At 39.6% G+C, this 16,477-nt stretch overlaps 1 pseudogene; it reads left to right on the forward strand.

The window, feature by feature from the left end:
- The first annotated feature begins 82 nt into the window (after positions 1-82).
- Positions 83-16,141, forward strand: LOC116272653 (annotated as a pseudogene).
- Positions 16,142-16,477: the final 336 nt, after the last annotated feature.

Raw genomic sequence — 16,477 nt, forward strand, 5'->3', positions numbered from 1 at the left:
AATCTGAGAACTGATATTTCGGATCCCTATGAAGACCATAGGGCCAAAGGAATTATCCTCCGATAACAAAGAGAAAGAAGCTTTCTGAGAAACTTCTTCCAGTTCTGTGAAATCATCTCACAATGTTACAGCTTTTCCCTCAAGAAGCCTTTCGCTAAGACAGTTCTTGTGGAATTCGCAAAGTGATATCTGGAAGCCCATAGAGGGCTATGGTGAAAAAGGAAATATCCTCAGATGAAATCTGGAAAGAAGCTTTCTGAGAAACTGCTTAGTGTTCTGTTAATTTATCTCACAGAGTTACATCTGTATTTCGTGGATCTCTTTGCTAGCCTTATTTCTGTGGAATCTGAGAAAAGATATTTCGGATCCCTTTGAAGACTATAGGGCCATCTCACAGAGTTGCAGCTTTCCCTCAAAGCCTTTCGCTAAGAGAGTTCTTGTGGAATTGGCAAAGTGATATCTGGAAGCCATGAGGGACTGTATGAAAAAGGAAATATCCTCCGATGAAATCTGGAGAAACTTTCTGAGAAACTGCTTGAATGTTCTGTTAATTCATCTCACAGAGTTACATCTGTATTTCGTGGATCTCTTTGCCGCCATTATTTCTGTGGAATCTGAGGAACAGATATTCGAATCCTATAAGAAGACTATAGGTCCAAGGAAATATCCTCCAATAACCAAAGAGAAGAAGCTGGCCAGGCAACTTCTTTGTGTTCTGTGAAATCATCTCACAGAGTTACAGCTTTCCCCCTCAAGAAGCCTTTCACTAAGACAGTTCTTGTGGAATTAGCAAAGTGATATTTGGGAAGCCATAGAAGGCTATGGTGAAAAGGAAATATGCTCGATGAAACTTGGAAAGAAGGTTCTGAGAAATTGCTCCAGTGTTCTGTTAATTCATCTCGAGGGTTATATCTGTATTTCGTGGATCTCTTTGCTAGCCTTATTTCTGTGGAATCTGAGAACAGATATTTCGGATCCCTTTGAAGACTATAGGCCAAAGGAAATATCCTCCGATAACAAAGAGAAAGAAGCTTTCTAAGAAACTGCTTTGTGTTCTGTGAAATCATCACAGAGTTACAGCTCCCCTCAAAGTCTTTCACTAAGACAGTTTGGTGGGTACTATGATATTTGGAAGCCCACTTAGAATGCGGTGAAAAAGGAAATATCCTCAGTAAATCTGGAAAGAGGCTTTCTGAGAGACTGCTTAGTGTTCTGTTAATTCATGTCACAGAGTTACATCTGTATTTCGTGGATCTCTTTGCTAGCGTTATTTCTGTGTAATCTGAGAACAGATATTCGGATCCTTTGAAGACTATAGGGCCGGAGATATCCTCCGATAACAAAGAAAGAAAGGTTTTGATAAACTTCTTCGGGTTCTGTAGAAATCATCTCACAGAGTTACAGCTTTCACCTCAAGCCTTTTCGCTAAGATAGTTCTTGTCGAATTGGCAAAAGTGATATTTAGAAGCCATAGAGGGCTATGAGGTAGAAAAAGAAGCATCCTCAATGAAACCTGGAAGAAGCTTTCTGAGAAACTGCTTAGTGTTCCTATTAATTCAACTCCACAGAGTTACATCTGTATTTCGTGAGATCTCTTTGCCAGCATTATCTCTGTGCAATCTGAGAACAGATATTTCAGTCCTTTGAAGACTATGGGGCCAAAGGAAATATCCTCCGATAACAAAGAGAAAAGCTTCCCGTGAGAAAGTTCTTTGTGTTCTGTGAAATCATTTTCACAGAGTTACAGCTTTCCTCAATAAGCCTTTCGCTTAAGACAGTCCTAGTGGAATGGGCAAAGTGATATTTGAAGCCATAGAGGGCTGTGGTGTAAAATATGCTCCGATGTAACCTAGAAAGAAGCTTTCTGAGAAACTGCTTAGTGTTCTGTTAATTCATCTCACTGTATTTACATCTACTTCGTCTATCTGCTTTGCTAGCCTTATTTCTGTGGAATCTGAGAAAGATATCGAATCCCTATAGAACTATAGAGACCAAAGGAAATATCCTCAAAATAACAAAAGAGAAAGAAGCTTTTGAGCAACTTCTTTGTGTTCTGTGAAATCATCTCACAGAGTTACAGCTTTCTCCTCAAAGCCTTTCGCTAAAGACAGTTCTTTTCGTACTGGCAAAGTGATGTTTGGAAGCCCACAGAGGGCTATTGTGAAAAATGTCCTCGATGAGCCACGGAAAGAAGCTTTCTGAGAAACTGCTTAGTGTTCTGTTAATTCATCTCAGAGAGTTATATCTTTGTATTTCTGGATCTCTGTACTAGCCTTATTTCTGTATGGAGATCTGAAAACAGATTTCCGGATCCCTATGAAGACAATAGAGGGCCAAAGGAAATATCCTCGATATCAAAGAGAAAGATGCTTTCTGAGAAACTTCTTCGGGTTCTGTGAAATCATCTCACAGAGTTACAGCTTTCCCCTCAAGAAGCCTTTCGCTAAGAGTTCTTCTGGTATTGGCAAAGTGATATCTGGGAAGCCCATAGAGGACTATGGTGAAAAGGAAATATCCTCAGATGAAGAATCTACAAAGAAGCTTCCTGAGAAACTGCTTAGTGTTCTGTTGAATTTATCTCACAGACTTACATCTGTATTTCGTGGATCTTTGCTACCCATATTTCTGTGGAATCTCAGAACAGATATTTCGAATCCCTATGAGAGACTATAGAGGCCAAAGGAAATATAGATCCGATAACAAGAAAAGCTTTCTAGGAAACTTCTTCGAGTTCTGTGAAATCCATCTCACAAGTTACCCGCTTCCCTCAAGAAGCCTTTCACTAAGACAGTTTTGTCGAATTGGCAAAGTGATCTTTGGGAAGCCCATAGAGGGCTAGCTGAAAAAGGAAATATCCTCCGTTGAAACCTGGAAAACCACAGAAACTGCCCAGTGTTCTGCTAATTCATCTCACAGAGTTACATCTGTATTTCGTGGACCTCTTTGCTAGTCTTATTTCTGTGGAATCTGAGAACGAATACCAGTCCCTAGAAACTATAGGGCCAAAGGGAAATATCCTCAATATCAAAGAGAAAGAAGCTTTCTGAGAAACTTCTTCAGATTCTGTGAAATCATCTCACCAGAGTTACAGCTTTCCTCAAGGAAGCCTTTTAAGCCAAGACAGTTCCTAGCTACCATGGAATTGGCAATGTGATATCTGGAAGCCCATAGAGTGCTATGTTGAAAAAAGGAAATATCCTCCGATGAAATCTGGATAGAAGCTTTCTGAGAAACTGCTTAGTGTTCTGTTAATTCATCTCACAGACTTACATCTGTATTTCGTGGATCTCTTTGCTGGCTTTATTTCTGTGGAATCTGAGAACTGACATTTGGATCCCTATAGAAGACTATAGGGCCAAAGGAATTATCCTCGATAACAAAGAAAGAAGCTTTCTGAGAAAACTTCTTCCAGTTCTGTAATCAAGTCCTGTTGCAGCTTTCCCTCAAGCCTTTCGCTAAGAGTTCTTGTGGAATTAAGCAAATTGATATCTGGAAGCCGATGAGGGCTATGGTGAAAAATATCCTCAGATGGGAAATCTGGAAGAAAAGAGAAGCTTTCTGAGAAACTGCTTGTGTTCTGTTAATTTATCTGACAGAGTTACATCTGTATTCGCGGATCTCTTTGCTAACCTTATTTCTGTGGAATCTGAGAAAAAGACATTTGGATCCTTTGAAGACTATAGGGCCAAAGGAAATATCCTCCAATAACAAAGAGAAGCTTTCTGAGCACTTCCTTGTGTTCTGTGAAATCATCTCACAGATTTACAGCTTTCTCCTCAAGCCTTTCGCTAAGACATTCTTGTCAAGATTGGCAAAGTGATGTTTGGGAAGCCCATAGAAGGCTATGGTGAAAAGGAAATGTCCTCCGATGAAACCTGGAAAGAAGCTTTCCTGAGAAACTGCTTAGTGTTCTGTTAATTCATCTCACAGAGTTACATCTGTATTTCATTATGGATCTCTTTGCTATCCTTATTTCTGTGGGATCCCGGAGAACAGATATTTGGGATCCCTTTGAAGACTATAGGGCCAAAGGGAATATCCTCCGATAACGAAGAAAAGAAGCTCTGAGAAACTTCTTTGGGTTCTGTGAAATAATCTCACACAGTTACAGCTTTCCCCTGAAGAAGCCTTTCGCTAAGAGTTCTTGTGGAATTGGCAAGTGATATTTGGAAGCCCATAGAGGGCTATGGTGAAAAAGTACCTTCCGATGAAATCTGGAAAAAGCTTTCTGAGAAACTGCTAAATATTCTGTTAATTCATCACAGAGTTACACATCTCTGTATTTCGTGGATCTCTTTGCTATCATTATTTCTGTGGAATCTGAGAACAGATATTCCGAATCCCTATGAGAACTATAGGGCCAAAGGAAATATCCTCCAACAACAAAGAGAAAAGAAGCTTTTTGAGCAACTTCTTTGAGTTCTGTGAAATCATCTCACAGAGTTACAGCTTTCCCCTCAAGAAGCCTTTCACTAAGACAGTTCTTGTGGAATTGACAAGTGATATTTGGAAGCCCATAGAAGGCTACGGTGAAAATATCCTCCGATGGAAACCTGGAAGAAGCTTTCTGAGAACTGCTTAGTGTTCTGTTAATTCATCTCACAGAGTTACATCTGTATTTCGTGGATTTCTTTGCAAGCCTTGGCTCTGTGGAATCTGAGAACAGATATTTCGGATCCCTTTGAAGACTATAGGGCCAGTAGGAAATAGCCTCTCCCATGAGAGAAAAGAAGCTTTCTGAGAAACATCTTCCAGTTCTGTGAAATCATCTCACAAAGTTACAGCTTTTCCCCTCAAAGAAGCCTTTCGCTAAGAGAGTTCTTGTGGAATTGGCAAAGTGATATCTGGGAAGCCATAGAGGGGCTATGTGGTCAAGGAAATATCCTCAGATGGAAATCTGGAGAAAACTCTGAGAAGCTTGCCCAGTGTTCTGTTAATTTATCTCACAGAGTTACATCTGTATTTCCTTGGATCTCTTTGCTACCCTCATTTCATGTGGAGTCTGAGAACAGACATTTGAGATCCTATGAAGTCTATGAGGGCCATCTCACAGAGTTACAGCTTTCTCCTCAAGAAGCCTTTCGCTAAGAGAGTTCTTGTGGAATTGGCAAAGTGATATCTGGAAGCCCATAGAGGGCTATGGTGAAAAAGGAAATATCCTCCGTTGAAACCTGGAAAGAAGCTTTCTGAGAAACTGCTTGGTGTTCTGTTAATTCATCTCACAGAATTACATCTGTATTATGTGGATCTCTTTGCTAGCATTATTTCTGTGGATTCTGAGAACAGATATTTCGAATCCCTATGAAGACTATAGGGCGAAAGGAAATATCCTCCGATAACAAAGAGAAAGAAGCTTTTTGAGCAACTTCTTTGTGTTCTGTGAAATCATCTCACAGAGATACAGCTTTCCCCTCAAGAAGCCTTTCACTAAGACAGTTCTTGTGGAATTGGCAAAGTGATATTTGGAAGCCCATAGAGGGCTATGGTGAAAAAGGAAATATCCTCCCATGAAACCTGTAAAGAAGTTTTCTGAGAAACTGCTTAGTGTTCTGTTAATTCATCTCACAGAGTTACATCTGTACTTCGTGGATCTCTTTGCTAGCATTATTTCTGTGGAATCTGAGAACAGATATATCGAATCCCTATGAAGACTATAGGACCAAAGGAAATATCCTCCGATAACAAAGAGAAAGAAGCGTTTTGAGCAACTTCTTTGTGTTCTGTTAATTCATCTCACAGAGTTACATCTGTATTTCGTGTCTCTCTTTGCTAGCCTTATTTTTGTGGAATCTGAGAACAGATATTTCGGATCCCATTGAAGACTATAGGGCCAAAGGAAATATCCTCCGATAACAAAGAGAAAGAACCTTTCTCAGAAACTTCTTTGTGTTCTGTGAAATCATTTCACAGAGTTACAAATTTCCCCTCCAGAAGCCTTTCGCTAAGATAGTACTTGTGGAATTGGCAAAGTGATATTTGGAAGCCCTTAGACTGCTCGGGTGAAAAAGGAAATATCCTCCGATGAAATCTGGAAAGAAGCTTTCTGGGAAACGGTTTAGTGTTCTTTTAATTTATCTGAAAGTGTTACATCGGTATTTCGTGGATCTCTTTGCTAGCCTTATTTCAGTGGAATCAGAACACACTTGGATCCCTTTGAGACTATGGGGCCAAAGAAAATATCCTCTGATAACGAAGAAAAGTTTTCTGAGTAACTTCTTTGTGTTCTGTGAAATCATCTCACAGAGTTACAGCTTTCCCCTCAAAGAAGCCTTCGCTAAGACAGTTCTTGTGGAATTGTAAAGTGATATTTGGAAACCCATAGGGCTATGGTGAAAAAGAATATCCTCGGATGGAAATATGGAAAGAAGCTTTCGACTGCTTAGTATTCCGTTAAATTTCATCCCGCAGTTACATCTGTATTTAAGTGGATCTCACTGTACTAGCATTATTTCTGGAAGTCTGAGAACAGATGCCGGATCCTTTGAAGACTATAGGGGCCAAAGGGAAATATCCTCCGATAGCGAGAAGAGAAAGTAGCTTTCTGAGAAACTTCTTTGTGTTCTGTGGAAATCATCTAACAGACTTACTGTTTTGCCTCAAGCCTTTAGCTAAGGGGTTGGAATTATGAAGTGATACATGGAAGCACATAGAGGGTTGTGGTGAAAAGAAATATCCTCAGATGAAATCTGCAAAACTTTCTGAGAAACTGCTTAGTGTTAGGTTAATTCATCTCACAGAGGTATATCTGTATTTAAGTGGATCTCTTTGCTAGCCTTATTTCTTTGGAATCTGAGAACAGATATTTCCAATCCCTATAGAGGCTATAGAGCCAAAGAAAATGTCTCGATTAAAAAAAAAGAGAAAAGAAGCTTTCTGAGAAACTTCTTTGGGTTCTGTGAAATCATCTCACAGAGTTACAGCTTTCATAAAGCCTTTCGCCAAAGTTCCTTGTGGAATTGGCAGAAGTATTATATGGAAGCCGTAGGGGTATGGTGAAAAGGAAATATCCTCGATGGAAATCTGGAAAAGAAGCTTTCTGGCTTACTTAGTGTTTTAATTCATCTCACAGAGTTACATATGTTTCCGTGGATATCTTTGCTTATATTTCTGTGAATCAGAAAGTATCTTTGAGGATCCTTTGAAGACTATAGGGCCAAAGGAAATATCCTCCGATATGCTCACAAAGAGAAAAGAAAGCTTTCACCAGAAACTTCCTTGTGTTCTGGAAATCATCTCACAGAGTTACAGCTTTCCCCTCAAAACCTTCGATGAGCCAGTTCTTGGTGTGATATTTGAAGCCCCATAGCGGGCTATGGTGAAAAGTATCCTCAGATGAAATCTGGAAAGAAGCTTTCTGGCTTTGCTGAGTATTTCAACAATTCATCTCACAGACTTACATGTGTGTTCCGTGCATCTCTTTGATATTGGCCTTATTTCTGTGGAATCCGGAGAACAGATATTTGGATCCCTTTTCAAGACTATAGGGCCAAAGGAAATATCCTCGCGATAACAAAGGAACGAGAAACTTCCTTGTGTTCTAATGAAATCATCTCACAGTTTTACAGCTTTCCTCTTAGAATCCTGTCGCTAAGTCAGTTCTTGTGGAATTAGCAAGTGATATTTGGGAAGCCATAGAGGCTATGTTGAAAAGAAATATCCTCAGATGATCTGGAAAACTTTCTGAGAAACTGCTTACAGTATTCTGTTAATTCATCTCACAGAGTTACATCTGTATTTCGTGGATCTCTTTGCTAGCCTTATTTTCTGTGGAATCTGAGAAGAGATATTTCGGATCTCCTTGAAGACTATAGGGCCAAAGGAAATATCCTCCGATAACAAAGAAGCTTTCTGAGAAACTCTCTTGTGTTCTTTTAAAAGCATCTCACTTAGAGTTACGAAAGCTTTCCCCTAAGAAGCCTTTCTATAAGACAAGTCTTATGGAATTGGCAAAGTGATATTTGAGCCGTGAGGGCTATGGTGAAATATAGATGAAATCTGGAAAAGAAGCTTCACAGAAACTGCTTAGTGTTCTGTGAAATTCATCTCACAGAGTTACATGGAGTATTTCCTGGATCTCTTTGCTAGCCTTATTTCATGGAATCGGGGAACAGATGTTTTGGGATCCCTTTAAAGAAACTGGGCCAAAGGAATATCCTCCGATAACAAAAGAGAAAGAAACTTTCTGAGAAACTGCTGTATTCTGTGAAATCATCTCACGATTTTTAGCTTTACCTCAAAGAAGCCTATCGTTAAGAGAGTTCGTGGAACTGGCAGTGATATTTGGAAGCCCATAGAGGCCATAGTGAAAAAAGGAAATATCCTGGATGAAATCTGGAAAAGCTTTCTGAGAAACTGCTCTGTGATGTATGACTTCCACTCACAGAAGTTACATCAGTATTTCGTGCATCTCTTTGCCAGCGCTTCTTTCCATCTGAGAACAGATATTTGGATCCTTTGAAGACTATAGAGACCCAAAGGAAATATCCTCCGACAACAAAGAAGCTTTCTGAGAAACTTCTTTGTGTTCTGTGAAACCATCTCACAAAGTTACAGCTTTCCCCTCAAGAAGCCTTTAAGCTAAGACAGTTCTTGTGGGGTGCTTAAGCGTGTTGAAACCCACGGGGCTAAATTGAAAAATATCCTCCGATGAAATCTGGAAAGAAGCTTTCTGAGAAACTGCTTAGTGTTCTGTTAATTCATCTCACAGAATTACATCCGTATTTCGTGGATGTGCTGCTAGCCTTATTTCTGTGGAATCTGAGAGCAGATGTTCTGAACCCTTTGAGACTATGGCCAAAGGAAATATCATCGATAACAAGAGAAAGAAGTTTTCACCGAAGCTTCCTCGTGTTTTCTCTGGGGAAATCATCTCACAAGGCTACAGCTTCCCCCTCAAGAAGCCTTTCCTTCAGATTCTTGTGTGGAATTGGCAAGTGATGTTTGGAAGCCCATAGAGGCTATGGTGAAAAAATATCCATAGATGAAATCTGGAAAAAAGTTTCTGAGAAACTGCCCAGTGTTCTGTTAATTCATCTCACAGAGTTATCTGTATTTACTTGGATCTCTTTACTGCTTACTTATTTCTGCTGGAATCTGAGGGAACAGGTATTTGGATCCTTTGAAGACCTATGGGCCAGAGAAATATCCTCCGGATAACAAGAGAAAGAAGCTTTCTGAGAAGCTGTTCATGAAATCCATCTCACAGAGTTACAGCTTTCCCCTCAAAGTCTTTAAACAAGGCGTTGTTGTAGGATTGGCAAAGTGATATTTGGAAGCCCATAGGGCTATATGGTGAAAAGGAAATATCCTCAGATGAAATCTGGAAAAAGAAGCTTTCTGAGAAACTGCTTAGTGTTCTGTTAATTCATCTCAACTTGAGTTACATCTGCTATTTCCTGGATCTCTTTGCTAGTCTTCTTTCTGTGGAATCTGAGAACAGATGCTGGATCCTTTGAAGACTAGGGCCGAGGAAATATCCTCCGATAACAAAGAGAAGAAGATTTCTAGAAACTTCTTGTGTTCTGTGAAATCATCTCACAGTGTTGCTTTCCTCTAGAAGCCTTTCATAGCTAAGACAGTTCTTATGGAATTTGCAAAGTGATATTTGGAAGCCCATAGAGAACTATGGTGAAAAAAAAGGAAATATCCTCAGATGATTCTGGAAAAGCTTTCTGAGAAACTACTTAGTGTTCTGTTAATTCATCTCACAGAGTTACATGCCTTTAGGTGGATCTCTTTGCTAGTCTTATTTCTATGGAATCTGAGAACAGATGTTTGGATCCTTTGAAGACTATAGGGCTAAAAAGGAAATATACTCATTAACAAAAGAGAAAAGCTTTCTGACTTCTTTGTTCCTTGTGAAATCATCTCACACTGTTACAGCTTTCCCTCAAGAAAGCCTTTTCGCTGAGACAGTTCTTGTGGTGGCAAAGTGATATTTGGAAGCCTTAAGAGGTATCGGAAAAAGTAAATATCCTCAGATCCGTCTGGAAAGATCCTCTCTGAGAAACTGCTTAGTGTTCTGTTAATTCATCTCACAGAGTTACATCTGTATTTCGTGGATGTCTTGCTAGTCTTGACTCTGTGGAATCTGAGAACAGTGTTGAGGATCCCTTTGAAGACTATAGACCCGAAATATATCCGATATAACAAAAAGAAAACGAGCTTCTTTGTGTTCTGTGAAATCATCTCACAGGATTACAGCTTTCCCCTCAAGCCTATCTAACAAGACAGTTCTTGTGGAATTGGTATTAGAAGCCCATAGGAGCTATAAGTGAAAAATATCCTCAGATGAAATCTGGAAGAAGATTTCTGAGAAACTATGCATGATGTGTGGCTTCCATACAGAGTTACATCTATATTTCGTGAATCTGTTTGCTAGCCTTATTTCTGTGGATTCTGAACAGATGTTCGGATCGCTACAAGAAGACACCAGTCCAAGGAAATATACTCCGATGTAAAGAGAAAAGAAGCTTTCTGAGAAACTTCTTTGTGTTCATAATGAAATCACCTCACAGTGTTACAGCTTTCCCCTCAAAGAAGCCTTTACGTAAGACAGTTGTTGTGGAATTGGCAAAGTAATATTTGGAAGCCCATAGAGACTATGGTGAAAAAAGGAAATATCCTCTGATGGAAATGTGGAAAAGAAGCTTTCTGAGAAACTGCTTAGTGTTCTGTTAATTCATCTCACAGAGTTACATGTGTGTTCCGTGGATCTCTTTGCTAGCGCCTTTCTGTGGAATCTGAGAGAGCAGATATTTAGGATCCCTTTGAAGACTATAAGGCCAAAATATCCTCTGATAACAAAGAGAAAGCACAAGAAACTTCTTTGCTGTGTTCTGTGAAATCATCACAGAGTTACAGCTTTCCCCACAGGAAGCCTTTTGCTAAGACAGTTCTTGTGGAGATTGCTTAAAAGTGACATTTGAAACCCATAGAGGCTATGGTGAAAAAAGGAAATATCCTCCAGATGAAATCTGGAAAGCTTTTCAGAGAAACTGCTTAGTGTTCTGTTAATTCATCTCACAGAATTACATCTATATTTCGTGGATGTCTTTGCTAGCCTTATTTCTGTGGAATCTGAGAACAGACATTTCTGATCTCTTGGGAACTATAGGGCCAAAGGAAATATCCTCCGATAACAAAGAAAAGCTTTCTGAAACTGCCGTGTTTACATGAAATCATCTCACAGATTTACAGCTTTCAACTCAAAAACCTTTAGCTAAGACAGTCCTTGTGGAATTGGCATAGTGATATCTAGCAGCCACAGAGGGCTATGGTGAAAAAGAATGTCCACCCGATGGAAATCTGGAAAGAAGCTTTCTGAAACTGCTTAGTGTTCCGTTAATTCATCTCACGGAGTTATATCTGTATTTCTTGGATCTCTTTTCTAGCCTTATTTCTGGAATCTGAGAACAGATATTTGGATCCTTTGAAGTCTATAGGGCCAAAGGAAATATCCTCCGATAACAAAGAGAAAAGACGATTTCTGAGAAACTACTTTGTGTTCTGCAATCATCTCACAGAGTTACAACTTTCCCCTCAAGAAGACTTTCATTAAGAGAGTTCTTGTGGAATTGTAAAAATGAAATTGAGCCAATAGAGACTCTGATTGAAAAAGAAATATCATCAAATGAGAATCTGGAAAAGAAGCTTTCTGAGAAACTGTTTAGTGGTGGTAATTCATGTCACAGAGTTACATCTGTATGTCGTGAGATATCTCTGCTAGCACAATTCTGTGGAATCTGAGAACAGATATTTGGATCCCTTTGAAGACTATAGGTCCAAAGGAAATGTCCTCAATAATAAAGAAAAACTTTCTGAAACTTCTTTGTGTTCTGTGAAATCATCTCCACCGAGTTCACGGCTTTCCCACAGAGCGCATTCAGGCAGTTTCTTGTGGTTGGCAGAAGTGATATTTGGAAGCCCATAGAGGGCTAGGCTGAAAAAAGGAAATATCCTCAGATGAGAAATCTGGAAAGAAGCTTTCTGAGAAGCACTGCTTAGTGTTCTGTTAATTCATCTCAACAGAGTTACATCTGTATTTCGTGGATCTCTCTTTGCTAGTCTTCTTTCTGTGGAGTCTGAGAGCAGATGTTGGATCCCTTTGAGAGACTATAGGGCCAAAGTATCCTCCGATAACAAAGAGAAAAGAAACTTTCTGAGAAACTTCCTTGTGTTCTGTGAAATCATCTCACAGTGTTACAGCTTTCCCCACAAGCCTTTAAGCTAAGCCAGTTCTTGTGGAATTGTAAAATTGATGTTTTGAACCCCTAGGGGCTATGGTGAAAAGGAAATATCCTCACATGAAATCGGAAAAAGAAGCTTTCTGGGAAACTCTTTTGTGTTCTCTAAGTTCATCTCACAGAGTTACATGTCTGTATTTCGTGGATCCCTTTGCTAGCCTTATTTCTGTGGAATCTGAGAACAGATGTTGGATCCCTTTACAGACTATAGGGCCAAAGGAATATCCACTGATAACAAAGAAAAGCTTTTGCAAAACCTTTGGGTTCTGTGAAATCATCTCACAGAGTTACAACATTCCCCTCTCTTGAAGCCTTTAACAGACAGTTCTTGTGGGTGGCGAAATTGTTGGGAAAGCCCATAGGGCTATGGTGGAAAAGAGAAATATCCTCAGATGGAAATCTGGAAAAGAAGCTTTCTAAGCAACTGCTTGGTGTTCTGTTAATTCATCTCACAGAGTTACATCTGTATTTCATGGATCTCTTTTGACCTTATTTCTGTGGATCTGAGGTATTTGGATCCCTCACAGAAGACTATAGGGCCAAAGGAAATATCCTGCGATATAAGAGAAAGAGATGTCTTGGAAACTTCTTTGAGTTCTGTGAAATCACCTCACAGAGTTGCTTCCCTCAAAGAAGCCTTTCGCTAAGATAGTTCTTGTGGAAGTTGCAGTGATATTTGGAAGTCCATAGGGCTATGGTGAAAAAGAAATATCCTCGATGAAATCTGGAAAAACTTCTGAGAAACTGCTTAGTGTTCTATTAGATTCATCTCACAGAGTTACATCTGTATTTCGAGGATCTCTTTGCTAGACTTATTTCTGTGGAATCGTAGAACAGATATTTCGGATCCCTTCTGAAGACTATAGGGACAAAGGGACTATCCTCCGATAAGGAAGAAAAGCTTTCTGAGAAACTTCATTGGGTTCTGTGAAATTATCTCACAGTGTTACAGCTTTCCTCAAGAAGCCTTTCCTTCAGACAGTTCTTGTGGAATTAGCAAATTGATGTTTGAAGCCCATAGAAGGCTATGGTGAAAGGAAATATCCTGACATGAAATCTGGAAAGAAGCTTTCTGAGAAACTGCTTAGTGTTCTGTTAATTCATCTCACAGAGTTATATCTGCATTTCGTGGATCTCTTTGCTAGCCTTATTTCTGTGGAATCTGAGAGTGAATGTTGGATCCCTTTGAAGACTATAAGGGCCAAAGGATATATCCTCCAATAACAAGAGAAAGAAGCTTTCTGAAAACTTCTTTGTGTTCTGTGAAATCATCTCACAGAGTTACCTATTTCCCCTCCAAAGCCTTTCGCTAAGACAGTTTTGTGGAATTGGCAAAGGCGATATTTTGAAGCCATGAGACTCACGGTGAAAAAGGAAATATCCTCATATGAAATCTGGAAGAAGCGGCTGCTTTGTGTTGTAATCATCTCAGGAGTTACAGCTTTCCCTTCCAGAGCCTTTCCGTGGAGACACTTGTGGAATTGGCAAAGTGATATTTGGGAAGCCCATAGAGGGCTATGGTGAAAAAGGAAATATGCGTCAGATGAAATCTGAAACAAGATTTCTGAGAAACTGCTTAATGTTCTGTTAATTCCTCTCACAGAGTTACATCTGTATTTAAATTATGGATCTCTTTGCTAGCCTTATTTCTGTGGAATCTGAGAACAGATATATCTTATCCCTTCGAAGACTGCTAGGGCCGAGAAATATCCTCGATAACAAAAGAAAGAAGATGTCTAGGAAACTTCTTTGTGTTCTGTAGAAATCATCTCACAGAGTTACAGCTTTCCCCTCAGAAGCCCTTCCCCAAAGGCAGTTCTTGTGGAATGGGCAAAGTGATATTTGGAAACCTTAGAGCTATGAGGTAGAAAAATATCCTCCGATGGGGAAATCTGGAAGAAGCTTTCTGAGAAACTGCTTAGTGTTCTGTGAAGTCATCTCAGAGTGTTACATCTGTATTTCGTGGATCTCTTTGCTAGCCTTATTTCTGTGGAATCTGAGAACAGATATTTTGAATCCCTATGAAGACTATAGAGACCAAAGAAATATCCTCCGATAACAAAGAAAAAGCTTTCTGAGAAGCTCTTAGGGTTCTGTGAAATCATCTCACAGGTTACAGCTTTCCCCTCAAAAAGCCTTTAAGCTAAGACAGTTCTTGTGTAATTGTTAAAGTGATATTTGGAAGCCCGTGAGAGTCTATGAAAAAGGAAATATGCTCGATGGAGGCACAGGAGAAGCTTCCTGAGAAACTGCTTGTGTTCTGTTAATTCAAATATACAGTTACATCTATGCTGTCCATCTCTTTGGTAGCACTATTTCTGTGGAATCTGAGAACAGACATTTGAATCCTATGAAGACTATAGAGGGCCAAAGGAAATATCCTCGATAATAAAGAGAAAGCTCTGAGAAACTAGCCCAGCGTTCTGTGAAATCATCTCAGAGAGTTGCAGCTTCACCTCAGAAGCCTTTAAGCTAAGAGAGTTCCTGTGGGGTGGCCAAGTGATATTTGGAAGCCCATAGGGGCTATGATGAAAAAGGAAATATCATCAGATTGAAATATGGAAACAAGCTTTTCTGAGAAACTGCTTAATGTTCTGTTGAGTTATACAGAGTTACATCTGTATTTCGTGGAACTCTTTGCTAGCCTTATTTCTGTGGAATCTGAGAACAGATATTTCTTATCCCTTTGGCGACTATAGAGACCCAAAGAAAATATCCTCGATAACAAAGAAAGAAGATGTCTGAAACTACTTTGTGTTCTGTGAAATCATCTCACAGAGTTACAGCTTTCCCCTCAAAGGCCTTCCCGAAGACAGTTCTTGTGGAATTGGCAAAGTGATATTTGGAAGCCCTTAGAGGCTATGGTGAAAAGTATCCTCCGATGAAACCTGGAAAGAAGCTTTCTGAGAAACTGCTTAGTTTTTCTGTAATTCATCTCACAGAGTTGCATCTGTATTTCGTGGAACTATTTGCTAGCCTTATTTCTGTGGAATCTGAGAACAGATATTTCGAATCCCTATGAAGACTATGAGACCCAAAGAAATATCCTCCGATAACAAAGAGAAAGAAGCACCGAGAAACTTCTTTGTGTTCTGTGAAATCACCTCACAGAGTTACAGCTTCCCGTAAAGAAGCCTTTCGCTAAGACAGTTTTGTCGAATTGGCAAAGTGATATTTGGAAGCCCATAGAGGTCTATGGTGAAAAAGGAAATATTCTCCGAAGAAATCTGGAAAGAAGCTTTCTGAGAAACTGCTTTGTGTTTTGTTAATTCATCTCACAGAGTTACATCTGTATTTCGTGGATCTCTTTTCTAGCCTTATTTCTGTGGCGTGAGAACAGATATTTCGAATCCCCATGAAAACTAGGGGAACAAAGGAAATATCGTCCAATAACAAAGAGAAAGAAGCTTTCTGAGAAACTTCTTCGGGTTCTGTGAAATCATCTCACAGAGTTACAGCTTTCACCTCAAGAAGCCTTTCGCTAAGAGAGTTCTTGTGGAATTCGCAAAGTGATATCTGGAAGCCCATAGAGGGCTATGGTGAAAAAGGAAATATCCTCAGATGAAATCTGGAAAGAAGCTTTCTGAGAAACTGCTTTGTGTTCTGTTAATTCATCTCACAGAGTTACATCTGTATTTCGTGCATCTCTTTGCTAGCCTTATTTCAGTGGAATCTGAGAACACATATTTCGAATCCCTGTGAAGACTATAGGGCCAAAGGAAATATCCTATGATAACAAAGAGAAAGAAGCTTTCTGAGAAACTTCTTCGGGTTCTGTGAAGTCATCTCACATAGTTCCAGCTTTCCCCTCAAGAAGCCTTTCGCTAAGAGAGTTATTGTGGAATTGGCAAAGTGATATTTGGAAGCCCATAGAGGGCTATGGTGAAAAAGGAAATATCCTCAGATGAAATCTGGAAAGAAGCTTTCTGAGAAACTGCTTAGTGTTCTGTTAATTCATCTCACAGAGTTACATCTGTATGTCGTGGATCTCCTTGCTAGCCTTATTTCTGTGGAATCTGAGAACAGATATTTCGGATCCCTTTGCAGACTATAGGGCCCAAGGGAATATCCTCCGATAACGAAGAGAAAGAAGCTTTCTGAGAAACTTCTTTGTGTTCTGTGAAATCATCTCACAGAGTTACAGCTTTCCCTTCAAGAAGCCTTTCGCTAAGACAGTTCTTGTGGAATTGGCAAAGTGATATTTGGAAGCCCTCTATGGGCTTCCAAATATC

The sequence above is a fragment of the Papio anubis genome, unplaced genomic scaffold (assembly GCF_008728515.1).
Source record: "Papio anubis isolate 15944 unplaced genomic scaffold, Panubis1.0 scaffold1454, whole genome shotgun sequence".
NCBI lineage: Eukaryota > Metazoa > Chordata > Mammalia > Primates > Cercopithecidae > Papio > Papio anubis.